This window comes from Halichoeres trimaculatus, unplaced genomic scaffold, assembly GCF_033239565.1.
Source record: "Halichoeres trimaculatus isolate MK-OKI-2021-1 unplaced genomic scaffold, fHalTri1.1 fHalTri1_scaffold_15, whole genome shotgun sequence".
In the NCBI taxonomy this organism is placed as follows: Eukaryota; Metazoa; Chordata; class Actinopteri; order Labriformes; family Labridae; genus Halichoeres; species Halichoeres trimaculatus.
In genome coordinates, this window is record NW_027437193.1 from 35,279,615 (window position 1) to 35,297,280 (window position 17,666).

The window sequence follows — 17,666 nt, forward strand, 5'->3', positions numbered from 1 at the left end:
GCCCTAGTGAAATCGGCGTGGTATTCACTTCTGTTGTAACAAATATGTAATATTTGCTGTTTTGGTATAAATATTCTTTCCCTGTCAATGTCAGATGGCTTCCAAAGAAAAAAGGCATCGAGCTACGGGAGAGGAAGAGTGGATGTCCCGTCTTCGACGATTTGCTGCCTCAGGTGTTTGGCCCTCGGAGGCAGGAAACAGACCAGCACCTCGGCAGAAAAAGTGGCATGATCTGTATCTGAAGGTGACAGAGTGATATGTGTATCCTATTTAATGTAAAACTATGACATATTTAAAGGGAACAGATTCTTTTTCACTGTCAAACATTAATACAGATTGAGAAGTGCCCAATGCAGAAGAGGGGACAAATGTCACTGTTTGGAGGTGCACAGAACTGTAACTGTGGTTTCCATGCAAAGAAGGTATTAGAAGTCTCTTGTACAATTATGACATGCTAGTGTTGAATTCCATAATCTTACAATTTCTTCTCCTTGTCTGTAAACCTGTAGCCTTCCAGTTTGCCCTCTGCTCCCTCATGCACAGTGACACAGCAGTCAGTGCCTTTAACTGCTGAGACACCACAGCCAGGACCCTCATCTGCAGATTCACCACCACCAAGGCATGTATCCTTAGGTGGTGGTGAACCTAGAGGACTCCGTTTGACTTTGGCATCAGTAAGTAATGAGGATTTATTAATGCTGATATTTATATAAATATTATTATTATACTCACTCAATTATATAACGTGCAAAGCCCCAGTTAAGGTTTTTTTTTTTTTTTTTGTCAGTTTACAAAGCCACGGTTTGGGGGCTCTCATGGTGCCATGTTAAAACCAAACTTAAGTTTGGCTGGGTAGCGTTCACTTAAGGTAATGTAAAAAGAGCGATATATAGATTGACTTTGATTTTAAAAAATATACACTGTTATTGTTTATAATTATAGTGGGACTTTCATTCATTAATTTCATGTTGACATGATCTGTTTTCTGTTTTTGACTGCTATACAATAATGATAGATAATTAGATCAATTCATTAATTCATTCATTATGATCTATGGTTATTCTATATTGTAAACTGTGCCTTTATTCTCTCAGCCTCCTGCTGTATCCAGTGCCATCACAAGCCCCATCACAAGCCCTGTCACAAGCCCCATCAAACCACCCAGCCGCAGTCCCAAGATATTTCTTCAGACTGTTACTCCTCTGTCTCTTCCTCCCTCTCCTGTTCCTGTGCCAAGCCCAGCTTCCTCCATTCCACCTTCCACTGCTACAGTTGTAAGAAGATATTCTACTATGTGTGAAACATAAAATTTTCTTGAGTAGAGTGTTATTTTCATGTCTGTGTGTTTATCTTTATTTTATTTCATTTTTCATAAATTAGGAACTATCATCTGCCACCTCCTCCTCCTCTGGTACTCCCTCTACTCCCATCAACATGCCATTGCCTGAAAATGTGGAGATTCCACCTGCTTCAGACTGCGCCTGGCTGCCCATAAAGCTTCTGAAAACCATACCACCTCAAGATCAGAAGTGGATTTCAGCGGCTCTGTGGAAAAATCAGCGTCTGCGTACAGATCTGAAACTGTGGTATGATCCACCAGAGCCATCCCTCATATATCATCAGGTCCCCAATCCAGAGCGTTTTTTTAACCACCGGCTGCTCTTGTGGATGCCATACCACCTGTGGAAGGTGAAGCTGTCCTGTCCTGTTTGTGGCAATCAGCTCACAAGCTATGGAGCTCACCACATTGAGCCCGCCACATTCTGGATGTGGACAGGTATTACCTGATGATAACAGAGACTCTCTGGTGCAGTTCAGCTGGTTGCAAGACAACATATCTTTCCTCCAGTAAGACAATCTTGGACCAGCTGGACATGGCTCACAGGCTGGAGTTCAGATTGATTCTGACTCGAAAGTAAGTACATATAGGTAATTTTTTCTTTTCCCTGTCAGATTCCAGGATCCTCCTGAGCCTGTGGATGTTCCATCACACAGATGGATGCTGGCTGTTTATGGGCGTGACATTTTGAGCAGGCTGGACCACATCCAAGCCAGCATCACATCCACCTTTGGCAGCATCCTAAAAATGGACTCCACAAAGAAGGTACATTTTTTTTAAACTGCTAATGCTGTAAAAAAAAAAAAAAAAAGTACTGGCATGTAAAGTAACCACATATAATTATTACACTGGTGCTCAGATACAAATTTAACAATTTATTTAGGCATTCACTGTGTTTTCTGTGCCATTGCAGATCACAAAAAAACTCTCAGGCACTGCTAAGGGGACAGCCTTGTGGCTTACATCTGTTAGCAACGAGAGAGGACAAAATCCTTGTCAGTGTCCTGTCTGCTCAGGAGGGTCCTGCACTAGACAGAATGGCAACTGGCCTCATCTGCAGGTACAGTAATGCCAGCGTGGCTCCACCTAAGCTGCTGTACGATGACAGTGACTGTTGTTGGGAGGGCAGAGGACAGACAAAATTAAAGGAGAGATTTGGTGGATGGCCAGACCTCATCATCAAGCTGGACATCTACCATTTCATGCGGCGACTGGCATCTGGTTGCACAAAAGATGCTCATCCTCTGTACTCTGTCTTCATGGCAAAGCTGTCCAGCTGCATTTTTGGGTGGGACGGAGGAGATGTTGCCTTGCCAAGCGGGAGCAGCTGAGACAGGAAGGTGTCCCGGGCATTACTGACACTCTCGTCGATCAGCACATCACCAAAGACGAGCTGGCACTGCAAGGAGGCAGACAAGAGGAGAGCGCCAGACAGTAGTCATGATCGAGCAGCTACTGAATGAACTGATGGGGGCAAAGGGCAGGGATTTTCTTGGTGTTCCTCTTTTGGACCAGGAACGGATGCAGCACATCTGGCAAGTCCAACAGAGGCACGTGAAGTGCATACAGGACGAACCAGGTGTGCCTCTTTACACCCAGACAGGCACCACCACCAAGGCAGGCATTGTCCTGCCTAACTACAGGTGTGCCAGAAGGTCTACATCACTGGAGTCCTTTCACCTCCATGTCAATAGGTTCATTCCAGGTCAGTATGAATAATTATTCATCAGTTAGTTTCTTTAACATTACAATTCTGTTTTTTTGTCGTTACCATAATCCTGGAAACAGTGACACAATTAATAATTAACAGATGACCAAACACAACAAATAAATGTGTTGTTGGGTTTACATTTCTACTATCTTAAGGAACAAGTGCCAACAGCTTGAACTTCCAGCTGTACCTCCTGGAGGGACTGAACATGTGGAACCAGAACCGAGAAGCTGCATCTCTCGCTGTCAAGCCTGCATCCCTGCTCAGTTAGTCTGGAGACCTTGTTCACTGCGTAAACACTCTCAGTGTCAAGGTCTGTGGAAGGCCCCTTGTCCCATCTTTTCAACCACCTGCTGTTTACACACTGGTGAGTTTAAGATTTTCATCCCGATGAAGTGATTGGCTATATTTATTCACTACAGTATAATCTTTTTAATGCATTGTCTGAAAGTGAATTTTTCACCCTCTATTGTTCTCTCATCTGTGCCAGGTGAGGTGCTCGGTGTAGATTACTTGTACAGCCAGACAGGAAAGGCCTTGCAGGATGTACATCCTGACTCAGAGGAAACTGAGGCATTGCTGGAAGATGTAGGCATAGAGGAGGAGCTGGAAGATGAGGGCTTTGTAGAAAGTGGGTTAGACCCCACTGTAGAGCTGCTGGAGCTGTCTGATCCAGCGTCTGTCACCACCAGCTCAGCTCACACTCCATCCCCAACCTCTGTCCAGTCCTCTCCTGGCCCTGCTGTTTCCACGTTAACAGCACCTAAGAAACAACTGGTAATAATTGTTTTAGAATAATAATTATATTAAAAATTTATTTAAAAAAAAGTAATTACGCAAAAATGTGAAGTCCAATTGAATGCATTTTCATAATCTCATTTAAAAATTCTATTACATTTTACAGCCTGTGCTGGAGTCCACACACTTCTTCATTCCAATCGCCCTCCCTACCTGCTCTGCTCCTTTTCCTGCTCCCACCAGTCTCCCAGCAAGTACACCTGCTGAACTGTCACAGCTGGTATGTGTTTTTATTATCTGACATATTGTTTTTTTCGGGCTCAGCTGCTCTCCAGCCAGTCAGCCAGTGTCACCAGTGTCACCAGTGCAGCCTCCACCCTTCTTCTCCCTCCTGCCTTTACTGCACTAGCCTCTGCTGCTGCAGCTTCAACAGTTGCCACCGCCACCCCAGCAGCACCTGAGAAACAACTGGTTAGTCTTTTACATCAAAAAGGTGTCAATTGTCTTAATGTCCTGCTTGTCAATGTGTTATATATTAGTGATATTAATAATTGTCTTATTACATTGACAGATTGAGTACACCCTGTCCTGTGGACCAAAAGCTGTCCCCTCAGTCACAGCCCTTTCTCTTCCCCCCAACATCCTACCAGCCACTCTCTCCACAGCAACCAGTGGTCCCTCTGGGGCACCTGCCGTGCCCCCAGCAGCAATTGTGCAACAGATTGTAAGTCTTAGTTCGGATAAGTTCAGTTATCTTCATTTGATGATCACTAATGTTATTCTAATCAGGCATAGGGATATGGATGAGTGCTTTTGTGTTACCTTGACTTGTTTTGACTGCAACTGCCAGGTCAGCTGATGTTGATGTGAAGCATATTCTCATCTGTGTAACATCAGCTGATAAAACACATCTCAGTAGCATCAGGTGACCCTTCTGAGGAAGACATCAGATGCAGTCAAAACATCCATATCCATATGGGTCTGTCTGATCAGAAAAACATCTAATAGCAGTTGATAAGTGTTTTGTGACTGCTGGACTGTGACAACTTTACTTCTGTAGTTGTATTATTGTGTTTTAATTTTGATCGATACGTCCTTTTCAGGCTGTTGATGAGCATGGCATTCAAGGGATGGACAGAGTGGATGACCTGGCTGATTACTTGGTGGGTCTGAGGACTGAAACAGGACAAACACTGAGCTATCAGCAGGCCGATGCCATAATAGCACTGTGGGAGAACCTTCTGCCATATGACCAGCAGCGAGTGGCACATGCGGCACGTCACCAGGTGCATCTTACAACAGGACGCTTCAGGTGCTCTAAGAAGAGACCTGAGTTTACACCTGGCGTGGAAAGCACAACACGGTGTGTTTTAGCATCCTCGGGATCTCCTGCTCAGTGGCCAGACTGTAGTCGTCTTGTAGAGTCCATCTGTGTCAAGCTGTGTAATATTCACACAGCCCCAAAAAACAGGGCAATTACAGCCTGACAAGATGGACTCTGATTTTGACAGACTACAGTAAGATCAGGCAGCTGGTCCTGGGAATTGCCACAGTGATGCAGAACACTACTCTGCAGTTGTTTGATATTAATCAAACAACACTGACTCAGTGGCATAACAGGAGACTGAAGAGACAGGACAGTAGCATCCTCCTGCAAGGGGTCAACTTGCCTGACTCTGTTCCCCTTGCTGCAGCGCCTCTTCCTCCTTCAAATGTGCGCCTTCCTGCTGTACCTCCACGACCTGGTCCTCAGCATCGGTACAACTTGCCTCAGATCACAGTTGGACAGGCAGTGGATAAGAGGAAGTCCACGGCTCAGAGGCAGTTGTTCAGCCAGCCACCACCTCCAGCTCCTGTTCCTCCAAACCCCAGCCCCTTTATTGTGCCAGTTGTGCTTCTGACCCCACCTGGAAGCAAACAGATTGTGCCGTCTGGCCCCCTGCCTCCACCACCACCTACTCGGAGGGCTTTACACCAGGACTGTTCAAAAGAACAAATGCAGCCTGTGCCAACAGCCTCGCAATAAAGAAACAGGTCACGAGCAGTATTATGGACATATATACTGTCCCCGAAATAACCCCATGCCCCTGGAACAATGGAAGGTGGCGATGAGAGAAAACAGGAAAGAAAAAAAAAGGCCTGATGTTCTTGTGACATTCATGTCAATGTAAATAGTAAATAATGTAAATAATGTAAATAGTTTTAAAAGTAAACAAATGTTTGATTTTACTCTTGTTCTAATATTTTATTTATTTTCTTCTTTTGTTTATTTATTGTTTTTATTTTACTCATTTTGTTTTGGTTATTTATCTTTTATTTATTTTATTTTAAAGTGAGACTTTTTTGTAATTACTTAGAAACTCCTTTTACTCCCCCCTAGTCTCTTTAAATTTTATTTTATTTTTTGTTAATTTATTGTATTCATTTTGGTTATTTCTAATTTATTCTATTTTAAATTGTTACTCTTGTTCTAATATTTTCCAAATTTAATTATTGTCTGTATTCTATGATTAATGTTTATTCTACTTCATTATTTACATTTTTTCTGTGTGTAATTGTTTAATTTATTCCTGGTTTCAGTGTTTCAGGTTTACTGCACTTTGTTTTAGTCCACATATGTGTTTTTTTTTTTTTTTAATGTGTTCAGTGTTTTTGTGTGAAATAAATTTGTTACATTTCAGTGAGTATCTTGAGTTTTTTTCTGAAAATATGCAAACTCATTCATAGAAGATGAGTAAATTGTTGCAGTACTTCATTCAAGAATTTGAAAATTACTATAAAATTTATTTTATTATAACTCTAACCCCAAACATTTAGTTCATAACTATATAAAGTTTATTGTAGTTTCAGTACTAATATTTGTATTCACACACACGAAGCTAGCGTCCTTGTTTAGTTGCATTTAATAACACTTGGCAGTAGTTTGTGTTAGAGGCAACATGTTCCACTGATGGAATCGAACCGGTAACCTTAGGATCTGCAGCCTGCTATGCGATGCTCCAGCAAAGTGTCATATTTGGTCATATTTTTCATGTTAATATACAAGAACATGTGTGCTTTTACATGTTTTGGACAGCAGAGACGCAAATAGCAACAAATTCCTTCATGTTTTTCTCATTTTCTCAAAATTTCCTCTCTTTTCCTTCATCACTTTGTATGATTCATTGTCGGTCACGGACACCAAACTTTTTGTGGCTTTGGCGGTATTTTTTACTACTTTTCTCCTGTGTTTGTCTGGAGATCCTACATGTAACCATGGCTGCATTGTTTACATGCGAAATTAGCTGTTAGCAGCCTGTAGCATGTCAATGCTAACTAGTATAGGGCTTGATGATTTCCCTCGAGCTGAGGAGGAGGAGGTGAGGACGACGTGCTGGTTCTCGGATGTGAGCTGGGAGGTGACGACGTGGACCTGTCCTTCCATCCATCGTTGTTGGGAACGTGGGATCTCGCTCCGGGGGATGGATGAGCTAGCTGTGCTAACCCAGCGGCATCGTGCTGTTCACGGACGTGGCTGACGGAGCAGACATCGGACGCCTCGACACATCGGAGGAGCTTCGCCTGCTGTAAGCAGACAGGATCCAGGAGACAGAGACTGAACAGACTGCTGGGGAGGCTCAGTCCTGGACCCTGTGGAGGTGGAGACTGGCTGGGCTGGAGAGTGGTGGACGAGTGGTGGACGGGATGTCGTCATCTAACTTCTTATGGACATTTTTGCACTTTCTATACCCTTTTACTTTTGTTTTCTTAAATGCTGCGGTGACTCCTGAATTTCCCCTCGGGGATAAATAAAGTATTTTCTATTCTATTCTATTCTATTCTATCTGGTCTAAAAAGGAGAAATGAAACAGGTTAAGAGGATTTAAATCAATAAAATAACAATAAATTGTACTAAATAATTAAATATTATATTATATATATATATATATATATATATATATATATATATATATATATATATATATATATATATATATATATATATTATATTATATATTATATTAAAATATTAAATAAAGTATTTTCTATTCTATTCTATTCTATTCTATTCTATTCTATTCTAAATACAATCAGCTGAAAGCCAGACTAAAAAGGTAGGTCTTGAGTTAACTTTTAAAAATATGAGCAGTAGGAGCTACCCTCAGGTCTTGAGGTAGGCGTTCCACAGATGGGGGAAATAATAATAGAAAGAGGCTTCCCCAAGTGTTTTAATTCTAACTTCAGGTACCATCAAAGTCGACTACCTGATGACCTGAGAGCCCTACTTGGCTCAAATGGTGAAAGCAAATCTGATAAATATAAAGAAGCAAGACCATTAAGAGGTTTTTAGACTAATAAAATAACCTTAAATTCTATTCTAAATCTTTTCTAGTTACTTATGTGCCAAAATTTTATCAGTCTGACTTCAAAATACAAAACTATTATTGTGTTGTCTGCAAAAGTCATGGCATTAGCCTCTATGTTGAGCAGTTATTAACTCTATGTGTTGTGTTTCGTTTGTTACACATTTGATCATTTGCATCTCCTGGGGCTGAAGCCCCCCCATCCCTAAATCCTAGTGACGCCCCCGTGGTCCACTATCTCTTTATCTTTACCAGGTCGTATCAACCTGATCAAAATGATGGTACTTCCCTGCTTTCTTTATAGCTTTCAACATGTTCCAGTGCTCATCTGAAAATCTTTTTTTTCTTCACTTGGCCAGCTGATTAATTCCTTTTTTTTACGGTGCAATAAATTAGCTAGAATAAAGATCAACTCTCCAACTTCCTGAATCTCTCTGGGGTCTGGCCTCACCTGATTTTTGCCGATACTACTGGGCTAGCAAAATCAGCAAATCCTTTATTGGAATGTTAAGATGGCTCCAAATAATCACCCTCTATGGGCCTGCATGGAACTAGCCTCCTCACCTGTTGTGTTATGGTCAGTGATTTGTTCACAGTTACCTTCACCAATAGCACAGAACGCCATTGTTTCTGAGACCTTGAAAATTTGGAGTCAATTAAGGAAACAATTTGGCCTACATTCCTCATCCAAACTTGCTCCAGTTTATCAAAACCTTTAATTTCTTCCATCCTGCTCCGACTTAGCTTTTGAATCCTGGTCAAATAAAGGTCTGCAAATTCTTGATGACTTTTATATCCTGGGTGTTTTCCCTTCATTTGCAGAACTATCAAAAAAAATCTCTACTTTAATCACACTCATCCTGTTTTTTTTGTTTTTTTTTCAGATCCGTCATTTGTGAAAAATCAATTCCCTCACTTTCCCAAGAATAGCTCCCTAAAGATCCTTAAAACCCCTTAAAACACTTAAAACCCACAGAGAGAAAAGAATAAAACTGGTGTTTAGTGTTTAATAAGCTCCTTGACCCAATTAAAACCGAGGTTCAATATAAAAAGGTCCTGAGAGGGTACTTAACTGAGAGAGGGGTGCATCCAACGTTGCTTCTCCTCAAAGCTGATGCCAGTGCCTCACAGCAACGGTCCCCTTGGCAACTCCACGGTGACTACCCAACATCAGCCTCCACCCAACCGTAAAGGCCCACAACCTGCTGCTGCTTCTTCTTCCTGAGCAATCGGGTCTTTTCAGGGTTGCTTCTCGTGCAGCGGTCCTGCTGTCGTCCCTCTCTGCTATCTGTTGCTCTTTTTAGGTGTCTGTCCTGAAGTCCTGCCTGCCGGTCTCCAATGAGCTGGTTTTAGGGGGGATACTTCAGGGCCAGTCAGAAAAGTCATTACCTACCCACAGACTTCAACACCACATGCAATAAAAATGTAAAAGACCAACCCTGTCACACATACACAGATTCTGAAGATTGTCGTTTGGCTCCTGTATGGCAGCTGTTACTACTGTCAGTCATGTCTGTGACTGTTGAGGACCTGACTGTACCCGGCGTACTGCCAGTAAACATCAGAGCAGGTTATTTTGACTTTTTTTCTCGTCCTTTCGACTTTGATCTCAAATTATTTTTTGACTGTATTCTTGACATTTCAACTTTATTCCCGTCATTTCGACTTTAATCTTGAATTTGTTTTTCAACTTTATTCTGGTCATTTCCACTTTGATCTTGAAATTTCAATTTTATTCTCGTCATTTCGATTTTATGCTGCATTCCATTTGTATTCGGAAGTCAGAATTTCTGAGTTCCAGGTGGGAACGCCCAACAGGAACAGCTGCGGTTGCTCTGCAGCAGGCGATGTAGCTAAACAAATTGTCTTATGGCTGCCAGAATAGCTCTTCCTATGCTCTCAGCCATACCAGTCTCCCTCGACATTTTGTGCAATATATGTCTTTTTAATTCATTCAGCTAAAACACCACAATTAAATAAATCGGATTCTCTCTATCAGCTGTGATAGCAGCCGTTTATTTCTGACACTGCATGAAAACATGTTGAACACCACAATGGTAGCTCTGTGAGCTTTTATTTTGGTACTTCCTGTTACCGGGAGTTTCAATTTGTTTAAGATTTTTTGATGAAGGAATATGCAAATTTCTGTTCTTAAAACAGACCTAATGTGCAAAGAATTACAACATAGGTCTGTTGCCCCACCCTACAACTATATTAACTTTTTTGCTTATATGACCAAAATATGCAGCTCATCGATGCAGATTTTTCTCGACAACATATCAGTTGTAAATACTGACATAAGCATCCAATATTGATATCATCCAATATAACTGTGTATCCCTAATGCCATTTAACCAAACCTGAGCTTCTTTAGGCATAAAAATATGGCCAATCTAGAACTTTTTGTCAGTTATGTGTGCTACTGCAAGATGACTATCCTAAGATGTGTTGTGACTGCTTGTCTAATGAATGAATCCAGGCCCACGCAGTGATTCAGGAGTTGGAAGCCACCAGCTAACTGTATAATAATACAGTTAGCTGGCCACTCTCAGATTCACCTACACCCACTTGTGCCAAGTTTCAAACATCCATACTGCACTTCCAGTTACCGCTGTCAGGCATTTCAAAATAAAAGTGCATGTTTTACCAAACATCACAAGATAAAGGGGCTAACGTGGATGGCTACTCTGCAAGTCTGCAGGTAATGCAACACCAATTGGATTAAAATGTTGGAAACAACCGCTACTTTAATTATACAATATATGTCATATTTCCAGGTGGTCAGTGCGAAAGAAGACCAATCACGATTCCACCTGATTCTAGTGGTGTCAAGGGGTGCGTCTCAATGCGCTAATTTTGTGCCCCTCCCCACCCTATCTCCTCCGCAGCACCGGAAATACTTTTAGTCGCCATTTTGAAGACTGTCCCAAAGCAGTAACTGTACTTGGGGGAGAGAGGAGAGAGCATGTAGGAGACTGATCGGAGGAGCTATGATCAAGGAAACACGAGAGCTGGCTTTGCAGAGGTCTTTTCACTGACTGACACACCCCCATATGGAATATCACTCTCTGATTGGACGCTGCAGCGGCTCAGACTTCTCTACATGCTCTACATACAGACACAATAGAGTCTGATGAGAGAGAAAAGGCGAGCTGAGGACAGGTACAGAGAATTGTGCAGAAACTGATCATAAATCGATTATAAAGTGTTTGCTGTGAGTTTAAAGCGCAAAACACTGAACACAACCATCATCAAATCAATATAATGGAGGATTTTTACTGAAATCTAATAAATAGTATCTTCCTGAAACACAATAAACTAGGTTAAATTAATAAGTTTCAGAGTTCACGATGTAGATAAAGGCTCAAGTATTCATAAATAATCTAACAATTACGCATTTTACCGGTAAAGTGATCCTCGAGCTTCTTAATTGCACACAGAATAAACTGAGTGCAGGTTTTTTTCATGGCAATGTGTTTCTTAAACTGGTTCAAGAAACAAAGCTCTGTTTACTGTTTATGTTATGTGCAGACACACAAACAGCTGTTAGAGCTGACTGACAGATGATCCAGAGGTGATCAGCTGATGCCGTCATCAGTGAAACACGTTGCTTCATGTGACGCTCTGGAGGAGAGGATGTCCCATTGCTCTAAAAAGGAATCTCCTCCACCCTCTCTCCTCTCTTCATTTCTTCGCGTCTCTCCCATGCATCTCTGGTGGGAGGGACTAAGACTCAAGCGAACGGCGCAAGTGGAGGAAGGGAGGATGGAACTTTATCGCTTTGAGATGCACCCAGGGCCTCCAGCTCTGCTCCGTAGCAGCCTCTCCCTTCCCCCCTCCTTCCCTCTTTTCCTTTTCCCAGGTGGGCATGAGTGAGGTGTGTGGAGTGCAGGCAGGTGCAGGCGATTGGTAATCACCAGACTGGTTCACCAGCAGTCACCTTCCTCTGCCATAAAACCAGACTGCAGCCGCTACTGTGAGCTGGATCTTTGTATACCACAGTCAGTAGTAAGCTTAAACTCAGTCTTTTCTTTCATAATGCTCTGGATTTTAACACCCTGTTTCCTGTACCTCAGATCCTGGACCCACTCTGCCTGACTCACCTGTATTTTCTTGATTGTCCAACTCTGAAGCCTCCCCTGGCTCGCTTGCACACCTCCTCAGCCTGCCTTCCTTAAAGCTCTCCCCTCTCTTTGGCTGTCTAAGGTTTCCCCTCTCTCTCTGGGTCAGCTAACTCTCTAGTGCGAGCTCTGTAGTGTGGTTGGGTCTGTTTAGTTTTTTAGTCCGTTTAGTTGTGTCCTTTGTCATGCAGGTTGTGTGTTTCCTAGCTCAGCCTCATTTAGTCTGAGATAGTGTTTTCTGTTTATCTTCCTTGAGTTAATTTCAGCATAGCCTTCGTTTTGTAGCCTCCTGTGTAGCTCCTTATTTTGCCTGACTTCTTTAGTTAGTATTCTTCTCCAGTCAGTGTTTGTTTACCATGTGTTCTTTTTTTTTTCTCTACTATTTATGGTGTCTTTTACCTTTCCGCTGTTTTGAATTATTCTTATTAACGATTGTTTTAATTGATTGTGTTTTTATCCAATGTGTTTTTATTGATCCTGATTTTAAGCCTGTACAGCACTTTGGCCAACTGGGCTTGTTTTAAAATGTGCTATATAAATAAAGTTTGACTTGACTTGACTTGACTTTGGTTGTTTAATAAACTCTTTACTGCAAATTTTCTGGTCTGCTGTGTCTCCCTGTTGTCCTGCATTTGAGTCTCTGATCCATTATTTGACAAGTGGATGTACTGGGACCTAATCTAAAGTGTCACAGTGTCAGGGAAGAACACTCTCTTTATTGTGCATTCAACGTGAGTTTGACCTCCACTACCACCAGATGCAATTGAATTTCGAAGCATGCCAATAGCGGAATGCCCATTGTGCAAAGTAAGTCTTCCTTTGCAGATTTTGGCTCTTCGTGTTCAGGAGTGCATGGAGTCTCAATCTGCAGCAGAAGATAATGTGGTAAATGTAGCTCTGGTACACTTAATTTTGCTTTGTGAATGTGACACTAATTTTATATTCTAACTGTTCTTCAGTTTTGTTGTAACACAGATATTTGTGGGTCATATTATAGACATGTCAAGGTGAGGTCCAGATGGTTCCTGCAGATGACAGCCTCTCCTCTGCGGCATGACACAGAGACATTTAATTGAATAGTTACAGTACTTAAAGTTAATTACTATATGACCTTTTGAGATGCCTGCAATGTAAAGGATGAGGGACAGTATTTAACCCTTAGGATCCCAAGCAAGGAACGAAAATTGAATTTTTCTGATTTAAAAAAAATCTGGAAATAAGTTGGGAGTATACACAACACACTTTTAGGTTCCCTCAAGCATAAAGAACACAGGAAAAAGTGGTGTGGCCCTACCCTTACAGAATCTACAAATTCTGAGACCTAAGATAAGTTGATTGGAATTTTTAGGCCATTTTTGCTTCTGTCACATTTTTACTCACTGTGGACTTGTTTTTCACTGCAATAATAATTTATACACTTCTATGAGGTCAGAAGAACCAGGGCTGAGGCCAGATGTAACTCAACAACCTCTCATTAATATAGCATAACCAGAATGCAAGAAACTGTTCAATAAAGAAAAGCAGACATTGAAGTTTTCTGAATATTTACTTTAAATCAATGAAAACTGTGAATACCTATGTACAGAACACTTCATTCAAGTCTTGGATCAAAGAAAAAACAAGTTGTTAAGTATCTAAAAGCTCTGAACACACAAACTGTTGCTGATTGGTGCAGAGCAGCCCCAAGCTGAAACATGACACCGAGCAGATGGAAGGCAGTTCTCAAGAATTATTTAGATGTAAATACAGGACATATATCGAGGGCTTGTACAGAGTGTAGAATTACTTGTTTTTGTACAGAATTGAGCTAGGGCAAATGGTTCATTTTCTGCAGATTTACAAAAAGGGCGTGTGAATAAACACTGCAAACGATGTCGATGGCAGTTTCACAAAACCATCGTTCTTTCCCGGCATTTCCTCGGCATGTTGCTGACATCGTGTGTAATACATCAAGGTACCCTCGGAAACTTGAGAATCTGAGGATAACGCCACTTTTTACAGCTTATGAATAGGACAAACGGTTTGTACATGCCAGTCGGCCTGAGATCTTCAGGGTTACTCATTTATTAATCTCCATCAGAAGTTCTGATGCCATATCTGTTTCATCAAACACCAATCAACAATCAATCACCCCAGAGTTCTTACAACTTCATGCAAGCACGTGTGGGGAAAGGTAAAATAGATAACATTATATAGTGAGATGCTATTACGGCCTACTACCAATAGAGGTTGCTAGTGAGTTGTTTATACAGGGGTATAGCCAGAAGAAGAGTGTGAGTTGCTATGATAGAAAACCTGTTGTAAGTTAAATTAAAAGTCAAGTCGAATAATGAGTAAATGCGTGCTTCTCTTCATAAATATCTGAAGATATTACATATAATATGGGGTTATTTTACATGAAGATGCAACTTACATTACCCGTTTTTGCTATTCTTTTCAACCAAGATTCTTATTGTACTTTTGTAGATGAATAGACGATCTTGAGACGGGTATGGCAAATGCCTTGAGTCAGGAAAATGCAGAAGAAGTCATTAAAAAGTAAATCTAGTGTTTAAATACATGAAGTTATCCTTGTGCATTTGTTTTCAACACAAGTAGTTTACATCTACTGATTATGCTTACTGTTTGACAGTGTTGATGATATCTTGGAAACCATTTGTCGAAGAGTTGATGTTGAAAAGCAGTTCCGTATCCAGATCTCAACAAACATCCTTGAGAGAGGCCTTCTGTAGTGGTAACGCCAGCAGAAAAATTCTCCCACTGCTACACTGGCAGTCACCTTCTTTGGAGACCCAGGGGTGGACACAGGTGCCCTCCGAAAAAAAAGTCTCACTGGTCAATCACCAGCAACACTTTTTCAGTCTTACACAGACTCTTACAGAGCAAGCAGAAAATTAGATCGAGACTTAGGTGTTGATTCAATTATTTAGTCATATTGTTTCGGCTTTTCTAACAAAACTGTGTCCCTGACCCCTGTCCATGATTCTCCTAAGAACCATGCGTCTTAAAGGGGTTCAATTTTATGACCTTTAAGCTACTGAATGAGAGTTTAAAAAATAAAAATAAAAAAAGGACATCCTATGTTAAACTTTCATCTGTTAAAAAAGATATGCACTTACTTAAGGATTTCTATTCTTGAGAAGTATGTTATGCTGCAAACTTTGTTTCTGTTCTCTTCTGTCTTTTCCTGTCTAAAGTCTTATCTACTGCTGTTACAAATTAGAAGAAATATAAAAAACATGCAAATTATTTTGTTTGAGCACCACAGTAAATGCTTTGTTTTGTTTTGTTTTGTTTTTATGTTGAAATGGTGACTGGAATTGAAGGTTGATTCTTTGAGGGACCTCGACATCACAAAAGCCCACAACATTCTCGGACTGATTTTGATTGTGGTCTCTACAGGTGTGTTTATATTTTTATGCTGATCATTTTGTAAGGTATTCTAACTTAAGTGATACAACTGTGCAGTCATTTTGTGAGTAGGACCATAGGAGAGATTTTAGCTGCAAGTTTGGCTCAAGGTGCCCCGACCCCAGCCTTTTTCAGCCCTGGGACCTACAGTTACCTCGGTAGTGGCCATATAAATTCAATAATTCTCAACAGTGATGCAGTAGCAGATGACCAGTTTCGAGGGTTAATTTACCAGATATAACCTTGATGTGCTGGAAATGATGAGCTATAAGAGGATATAGAGCATATTGTGTCAAGAAATACTGTTTATATATATATATATATATATATATATATATATATATATATATATATATATATATATATATATATATATATATTTTTTTTTTTTTTTTTTTTTTTTTTTTTTTTTTTTTTTGCCATGGTCATTTTATTTTTAGGTTGAGCTTTGAACTGCCTGATCTAGCGGATGAAATCCTAAATTGTGGATATACTGGAGTCGATCTCCAACAGGGAGTCCATTGTTAGGTATGCAATTTTTTCTGTATGCACAAAATGTACATACAGAATGGAGGGTGCCATTCTGTATGTACAGAATGTTGTGGTGTTATGGGTCCCGGGCACGGTGACCACAATAACAAAAAGAAATCAATCTGCAGAATAAAGGTATAGTCTCAGAGTCAGAACGACAGGAGCACTCGTATCTTTCTCCAGATTGCGTCTCTTTAATTCTGTCTAACTTGTGTACAAAAGACAGTGCATTTTCTTTATCCTAAGGAAAAATATCCTCCTAAAAACAACCAAATCTGGTTTATGTGTAACAGTTCTATTCACAACAGCTATAAACTGCATATTTCTGTGCTTTCAAACACTTTAAAGTGACTTAAGTTTCACTAAACATCCTTTATAACAAAGTGACTAAACACATTTAAGTACTAAACTCTGGATTACTCATCCACACTCTTATGTAAGTGCTACAGCTTTTTCATATATAGACATTGCACTTTAACTGTACATTTCTAACTGAACATGACTTTCTCTGAATTACAAAACAAATACACAACTAGGAAATGTTAAAACACTAAGAGTCACATCAGGAACCGTTTCACATGAGTGGGAGCATTATGTGAGTACAAAACCCTACACAGATGTTAATGAGACAATACAATACAAAACCTTAACCGTCTACTGACCTGCAGAATAAAGGTAGAGTCTCAGATTCAGGACAACAGGAGCATTCGGATCTTTCTCCAGATTGCGTCTGAGGGGAGCGAGATTTTTTTCCCTAGGATGAAATCGGGAAATCCACGCCCCCAACCCATGTGATTGGTTCCTGCAGCATCTCTTCTTCTTCTGTGTAATCCTGCTGATTTGTCATCGAGTGCATTTCATGCGCCACCATCGGTCTCCGAGGGAAATGAGGCTTAATAACATTTAAAATGTCACACTACTTTAGAATTACCACAAATTAAATTTCAATTCAAGAACTGAACACTTTCAACACAGCGTGGTGGGAGCGGCGATGTAATTGCAGTGAAAATACAAAAACCATTCGAGCATTCGAGGTAGAAGTGTGTGGAAGTGTGGAAGTGAGAGACAGACTTTGCAGGAACCAATCACATGGGTTGGGGGCGTTGATTTCCCGATTTCATCCTAGGTAAAAAAAAACTCGCCTGAGGGACTTTTTCAAACCGCCCCCTACACACTCCCCCTCCATGACGGAGTGCACTCCGTGATGGAGTCACACTCGCAGCTGAATGAAGTTCACTTCATCAGGGTGTAGGGTATAAATACAGCTTTGGGACAGAAACTTCACTTGATCTCAGGCGGAAACAGATAAACAAAGAAAAAAAAGAAAATATAACATAGAAAATACAAAAGAAACTTACTCCCACGTTTCTTTGGCTGCATTTCTATTTTTTTATTGAAGATTTTTTCATGATTCATTCTCGCTTTAATAAATTATTTTGTTTTTTTGTAAATATTAAACGCTCAAATAAACA

The 17,666-nt window shown here is 40.7% G+C and overlaps 3 long non-coding RNA genes across 3 annotated transcripts; all 3 read left to right on the forward strand.

Annotated features, from left to right (window-relative positions):
• The first annotated feature begins 347 nt into the window (after positions 1-347).
• On the forward strand, positions 348-1,169 carry LOC141803809 (uncharacterized). Its single transcript, XR_012599608.1, has 4 exons — positions 348-422; positions 510-674; positions 788-868; positions 1,095-1,169. It is a non-coding gene; the product is annotated as an uncharacterized LOC141803809 (long non-coding RNA).
• An 821-nt stretch (positions 1,170-1,990) lies between these two features.
• LOC141803781 (uncharacterized) lies at positions 1,991-3,392 on the forward strand. The gene is made up of 3 exons (XR_012599604.1): positions 1,991-2,104; positions 2,253-3,044; positions 3,206-3,392. It is a non-coding gene; the product is annotated as an uncharacterized LOC141803781 (long non-coding RNA).
• A 241-nt stretch (positions 3,393-3,633) lies between these two features.
• LOC141804863 (uncharacterized) lies at positions 3,634-4,486 on the forward strand. The gene is made up of 3 exons (XR_012599662.1): positions 3,634-3,827; positions 3,955-4,259; positions 4,360-4,486. It is a non-coding gene; the product is annotated as an uncharacterized LOC141804863 (long non-coding RNA).
• The last annotated feature ends 13,180 nt before the right edge of the window (positions 4,487-17,666 follow it).